Source organism: Euprymna scolopes, chromosome 36, assembly GCF_053919585.1.
Source record: "Euprymna scolopes isolate OS-2025 chromosome 36, ASM5391958v1, whole genome shotgun sequence".
NCBI lineage: Eukaryota > Metazoa > Mollusca > Cephalopoda > Sepiida > Sepiolidae > Euprymna > Euprymna scolopes.
In genome coordinates, this window is record NC_136517.1 from 78,054,910 (window position 1) to 78,062,755 (window position 7,846).

Genomic DNA, 7,846 nt, shown 5'->3' on the forward strand with positions numbered 1-7,846 from the left:
CAGTTCTAAGAAAGAAACTTTGATTATGGCATCTACGATTAGGTTTAGGCTCAGATAAAGAGTGGGGGAACTTATTGATAGTGTTTTCAGTTAGACGAGTGTTTCTCGTTAAAGTTTGGAAAGACGGGGCATAGATTGGAGCTCAGACGAGCACTTGCCATGAAAATAAGGATAAAGCAGAGACAAACTCGCGACGTCTCATTTGTGAAATAGGGGTTGCAGAGAAGGGAAAAGGATCCCCCCACTAGATTATGGAGTCTATTTTGAACCCTGTCAAGCAGGATGAAGTATTTCTAGCAGCTCCTGCCTAGATGTGTCGGGTATATACTCGAGAGTCAAACCAATGAAAAGAATATGCTGTTGTCATAGCCCTAATGATGAGCTATCTGAAGAAGACCTTTGTCTAAAGATTCTATGTTTAAGGCGACACCTACAAGCAGTCGAAATAAACTTGGAGGAAGTCAAGCACTGTACCTTACAGAGCAGAGTATTTGTCGTAATGCAAAATTTGAATCTTCTATTTTAAGTTTATATTGTTGTAACTACAAAAACGAATGTCATATACTGTAGAGTTTTCTATGTGCACAGCACTACCAAGTTTTTAAAATAAGTATGCATTTTATTTATTTTAAAAACTGAAATTTGGATAACCATGAAACGACTGAATCGTCCCAGCGGCTATCAATAACAGCAAACTAATCACTGCAATTCCTAAAGTTTATCATCAAGTTGGACTTTGTTGAATCATTGCCATATCTTACGCTGGCTCTAAAATTCCTTCTGACAATATGTGTTTCTGTAGCATAATGTGAAAGAAGTTTCCCCAAAATGAAACTTATAAAAAATTACCTCCGGTCAACCATTAGCCAGTCGGTACTGTCGGATCTGACTGTTCTGTCCATTGAAAACGAACTTACAAGACAAACAGACTTTGACAATGTCATTGATCACTTTGCCACAAGGAAAACAAGAAATTATTCATTCTAGGACAATATATATATATATATATATATATATATATATGTGTGTGTGTGTGTGTGTGTGTGTGTGTGTGTGTGTGTGTGTGTGTGTGTGTGTGTGTGTGTGTGTGTGTGTGATTACACTTTCAGAGGTCATATATCGATATTAAGCATTCAAAAACCACAGAGGAATTTGTTTATTTCACATTCATATAATTTTTTCTAGATATATTGCGTCTTACACGTGTTTCATTTAATGGTGCCAAATGTTCTGAAACTCATACCAATTTCTCGCAAAAATACAGTTTTTTTTTCTTGAATTGAAAAGGATATGGAATGGTAAACGGAACTTGGAACTTTCAAAAACCATAAGAGAAAACAAAACAACAACAAAAATGTCTTATCAGAGAATATTTTGGCACGTGTCGTATATAAAACACTTTTAATCCAGACTGCACGAAGTCGCTAAATTCGTATATAGTGACATATTTTTTGTATATTCATACCATTTAATGAAACAGGTGTAAGACGCAATATATCTACAATAACATATGAATGTGAAATAAACAAATTCCTCTTTTGCGCTGGAATGTTAAATATATATATCTTTTTCTAACATGTATAGATTTGTTTTCTTGCCTGTCATTTTTCTATTTGGCGAGTTTGAAAATATATTTGTTTGTCAGCTTTTCTTTTCTTATTTTTTTTTTATTGGTTTAGTCGCTTTCTTCCAATTCGAATGTCGTCTGCTTCCATTTAGATAGCGCTTTTTCATTAGCTAATCAAACTCCCAAAACTTCATTAAAAAAAATAATAATAATAAATAAATAACTAATCAGAAAATAAAAAGTTACCCCGCCCCCTTAATATAACCATAAAAATTGCTAAAAACATAACAGGAAAAAAAAAAATAAATAAATAAAATAAAAAGTTGAGTTAGCGTTTCAACATTTGAACAACCATAGGCTGACACCGATGATTGCCGGTTTCGCCCGATCCATGCTTGACGGGAATTCACGAGAATTCGGGTCAAATTATATATATATATATATATATATATATATATATATATATATATATATATATATATATATATGTATATATGTATATATATATATATATATATATATATATATATATATATATATATATTCAGACGATATTAAAAATATCGTTAAACTCACTACTCGTTCAAGCAGCCGCCAATAGCGTAATGGTTAGGAACCTTGACTGCCGTACAAACGGTCGGGTTTCAATCCTGGCTTGAGGTAGTTGCCTGTCTAACCGCACTGATGAGATGTGAAACAGCGAAACAGTACTGTATGTGGATGACTATATATATATATATATATATATATATATATATATATGTATATATATATATGTATATATATGTATGTGTGTGTGTGCGCGCGTGCGTGTGTGTTATTTACTTACTAGTAGTTACACAAACTATAATCAAAGATTTCTTTTTAAGAACAACATGAGGTATTATTATTATTATTATTATTATTATTATTGTTCCAGGTTAATATAATTCAGACGTAAAGCATCTAATAAATTTAACGAGGAGTATATAAGAGTGCTCAACATGTAGGTATCGTGAACTTTTGTAAAAACATTCATATTATTTGGATTCGTCTGACTACTGTTCTCATCTTCATATTTCGGTCAATATCTTCAAGTGTATCTTGTCGAACTCTGGAATGTTTATCTTTGGACGTAATCTCGAGCGGAACCCTTTATTTACTTCATGGGGGTAGCATGCTCTTGTTCCGTCAGCCATGACTGGATAGAGGTCCTAAGTAATTTGCAACTGCATTTTTCGGTTGCCCATACTGAGGATTGAACCTTCAAGAGAATATCACTTTTTGCAATTGATTTTTCCAAGTACTCTAACCACTGCGCCACGGAAATTCAAGTAAGAATTTTAGGAGCCTTAAACCTATTTTTATTTCTAGTTGTTAATATTATTTATTATTAATTATTACTATATATTAACGTACATCTATATATATATATATATATATATATATATATATACATATATATATATATGTATTTATATATATATATATATATATATATATATATATATTAATAGTTTTTTGTTTTGTTTTGTTTGTGTTTTGTTTTTTTTACTTATTACTTGTATATATTATCTATTGTTTATAATTACTGGTTCCCATACCGTCTTAAATTTCATACTAGGTCTACTAAACAGTTGGTTATTCCCCAGCAGATGTGCTGCTTCTTTCAGTTGTCTTAATCTCCACCGTTCCTCTGTGTCTATAATTTTTACTTCGTCCCATAATGGTAGATGGCTTCCCTTTTCCTTCCAGATATGGTCAGCTATACCCGACTTTCCAGTCTCTCCACGTACTACGGCTTTTTGATGTTCTTCTAACCGTACTTTCAGTGGAATCTATCACGGTTACCGAGAGAGCAGGCCAATGAATATGTCAAGGTTACGTCATTACCAGATCAACATGTAGGCAATGACACGAAAGTTCCTAAAGCTTCCAGTGTTCAACCATGTGGCCATAAAATATATTTTTCGTTGGCTTATATTTGTGGCTGTTATAATTATATGTTTTTTATTCTCCTAAAGAGAAAAAAAAACAATTCTCCATTTGGATAATTATATAATTGCACATTCGGATAATTTTAATCTAACAACATATAACATTAAGTGAATTGTTTTTTCTTTAATTTATATATAGATATATATATATATATATATATATATATATATATATATATATATATATATCGAAGTAAATCGAATACTTCATTTTATTAATTTTTTTAAACTGCAAAACAAACAATTTTTATATGAGATTATTTTCAGTCCGTTCTTTTAATAATAAATAAAACTTTTCATTGAGTATTTTCAAATATTTTAAAATTAGAAGCATTTTTCACCACAGTTTCTTTGTTTTATTTTTTATTTTATTTTTTCTGTAAAAACTAAAACGATCGACGAATTCAGTATTTTAGCACCGGGCGTAATTTATTTCTTCGAAATATATTTAAAGCTTATAAGTTTTTTTTTGTTTTTGTTTTATAACATTCTATCTGTAAATAATTTACATGACTGAAATGGGAAATAAAATAGAAAATTCTCTCCCAAGACATACGAACACGAATTCATCTTAAAAATTCATTAACTAATCAGTTTTAATTAAAGTTTTGATATGAACTAAAAATAAAGAGTACACTAAATTTTAGTTAACATATTTTCATGTATTTTATCTTATAAATGAATGTTGTATGCACCGTGCTGAAATAATAACGTTATTTAGAAAGTCATTCTTAACAGGAGGTGGCTTTCTAACTATTCTGCACTTTCGCCTAACAATTTAATGGAAAAAAAAGATACCGTAAAAATTTAATTTTACTTGAAAATCATGTCTAAAATATAGCACGGTGCGTACACTGCACAAGCACCGTTATTATTATTAGTATTATTATTATTATTATTATTATTATTATTATTATTAGTAGTAGTAGTAGTAGTAGTAGTAGTAGTATAACAACAATAATAAAAAAGGTACTTCACGGGGAATGTGGACTCTGCATAAATGGGTTTTAATTTAATGGTTGCTCTCTAAAAAGCGCATACGCAAAAGGTTTTCATTTGTTTATTTAATCACGAAAACTTTTTGGAGCAAAGAAAAAACCAAAAGCATTATTTGAATATGCATACAAAATAAATGTTACAAAAAATAAAAATATTAGTGTGAAAACTATAATAAAAATAAATTAAAGTAACATTAAAATAGAATAAAACAGAGGAAATATTGCGAGTTTGTCTCTGCTTTATCGTTATTTTCATGGCAAGTGCTCGGCTGAGCTCCAATCTATGGCCCCCCTCGCCAAACTTTCACAAGAAACACCTGTCTAGCAGAAAACACTATCAATAATTTACCCCACCCTTTATCTGTACCTAAACCTTAACCTAGATTCCACGAGCAAAGCTTCTTTCTTATAACTTAACGCCTATGGAATTGTCTTCTGTTTTCCTGCTTTCCAGCTGATTCAAGTCTAACGTAAACAAGTTTTTGATGAGCCGTTCCATATGTTACCAAATTCACCAAATTTCCATTACTGCATTGTCCATTTTCTACTGTACACGCTTTAACCCTTATCCTCGAGTGGCCCCAAGGCCTTGATAAGTGGTGATGCCTATGTAAAAAAAAAATTAATTAAAAAATTAAAATACACACTCGATTACAAAAAAAAAAAGAAAGAGTATGAGATATATACGAAGAAAGTGAAAGAAAACCCCAAGGGGTAGCCATGTTTACGCAGGGTCCACCTTCCCCGTGAAATGCTAAAACTGTAGATGACACCGACTGGCGCCACACAAACTAGCTGTGAAGGATCAGGGAGGATGGAAAGTCCGAGATGGGAGAGTACTAACCAGACCTCCACTGAAGTGTGCAGTTTAAATCTGGTACCTTTGGAAGGCACTTTGTCATCCAAACCCCAGGAAACACCAATGGTCGATGCCAACGAGAAATCAATGGCAAACGGCTGTTGCGATAACGTGTAATCATCTGCACGAGTGGTCAAGGGGTGGAGAACATTGGAAATCAGGGGAGACTTGTTGTCACGCGGTCTCCAGTGAATACCACAGGTTACTGCCAGTGGGCGATCACTGATGATGGCCTGTGAGACAACTCCTAGTGAGTGAAATAATAATAATAATTATGTCCTCTCCCAAATTCGCCACCAACCGTAGATGTTTACTATATTTTCTTAGTTTTTAAACAATGTTCACATTATAGTATGATTGTCTTTTAGTAGTTATATGAACTTCATTTCCGTATTCATGTATTCTGCACTGATATGAAAATGAAGACTATAGCGGAGTATAGGATTCCTAACCATGTAACTGATGAAAAATACGCTACACATTTTGATGAAAAACATGGGGAAAAAATGAACATAGAAGAACAGAAAACCAAAACTTTAAATGCAATTTCTGTATTAAAAGTAATAGTTATTTAAATATTTCAACATATAATCTTGTGGGGAGAATCTAGCTCCCCTAATAAGAGGTACTCTGGATAGAAACAAAAATTAAAATTGTCTCAGTCATGAAGGATTTCTCCTCCACCGGCCGAAGACAGAAAAGGTGAATTGTAGCATCAAAACAGATACTACCAAATTGCGATCTTGTCCCGAAGGCCAAGAATTGTTTGTGTTTTATGTTTCTTTAATTGTTTGTTCCCTAAATTCATAATTCAGTTTTATCAGTATTAGATTATATATTGCTTTAAAATTACGTAATTTTACATAGATAATATTTATATTTTGTATTGAATAAAGTTAAGTTTCATTATTAATCGAATTGGTTTCCTTTCTTGTCTTGTTTAACATGCTTTAATGCTCTTTTTAAAAATGGCGTCATATAGCATCGGCAGTAACAGTTCGACAAATCTTACCTACATTGCCTGCAGGCATTTTTCAGTTAACAGGCTTTCTATATATCGGTGGTCGTGACTCTATCCAGCCACGGCTGACGGAACAAGAGCATGCTACCCCCCGTAAAGTAAATGAAGGGTTCCGCTCGAAATTCCGTCCAAAATATTTTTTACAATAGTTTTACAAGATACACATGAAGAAGGTCAGAGGTTATATCGACCGAAACGTTGTGAAAATGACACTCAAGATGAGAACAGTAGTCCGATGAATCCCAATAATCCCCATCTAAAAAAATTCAGAAACATCGCCTGATGATGTCTCTAGTTTTTTTATAACTAGTTCACTGAAACATGCTGATGGATGTGTAGCGATACCTAAATGTTTATGCAATAATAAATAAAAAGTATATGAAATGAAATATATCTACTGCTATGCAAATCCAGTGATCTTTGGCCTTACAAAATATTATTAGATGTAATATTTGATCTCTTTACCTCCGTACTAGCAGGAATTTCCATTTCAAGATGTAACATTCATTTTGGATTTAAAGTACAATATCCTTTTTCTGTCTCAATGTCCATTTCCCTTATTCTATGTATCTAACATGTTTTTTTTTTGTTTTTTTTTAATTTCTATGTTTAATGCTTTTAGCAAATAAGGTGAACACGAATAAAAATATTTGCTAATATTTTTCATCTGAGGAGATGGATAAGCATCGAAAACTCATGGGTTAAGGAAATAGATTATATATATATATATATATATATATATATATATATATATATATACACACACACACATATATATATATATATATATATATATATATATATATATATATATGCTTTGCTCCACACTGGGTGGCCGTCAGGAATATGCGAAGTACTTAACGTCTTTGACCGCTGGGCCGCTGGCTATAGGAGACATATTGTCGGATTTCTCAAGTAATTTATAACGCAAAACTAAAGAGGAGATACTTAACCTTTAGGTTATAAAAAAGAATATATAAATAAATAAAAAAAAAACAAACTATCCCTTACCGAAGTTAAGATATGAAGAGATAAAAGCCTGTGAGGAATGGATTGTTCAGAGACCTTACTTATCCTCCCCCACACCTAGCCCCCACCCCTATTACCTGACAAGATTCTAATTTTGTAAACGAAATAAAATGTTTTTGTAGCTTGAAATTTCAGATTTCAAGATTGCACATATGTAGCCATCAATGTTTGTATAGACAAGCAAGTGCGTCCAGCCGGGAGCGAAATTCGGATATCTAGACGACGGTCGGTGTTTATAACAACTTGACTACTATCCGGCATCTACTTAGACTACGTGAAATCTTAATGATACACATTGTAAGTTACTTGAAAGGACTATTTATTTACACAAAGCAAATATTAGTATATTATGAACTGGTGTTAGTTGGCAATTAAACTTACCAGAGAGCTTTAGTC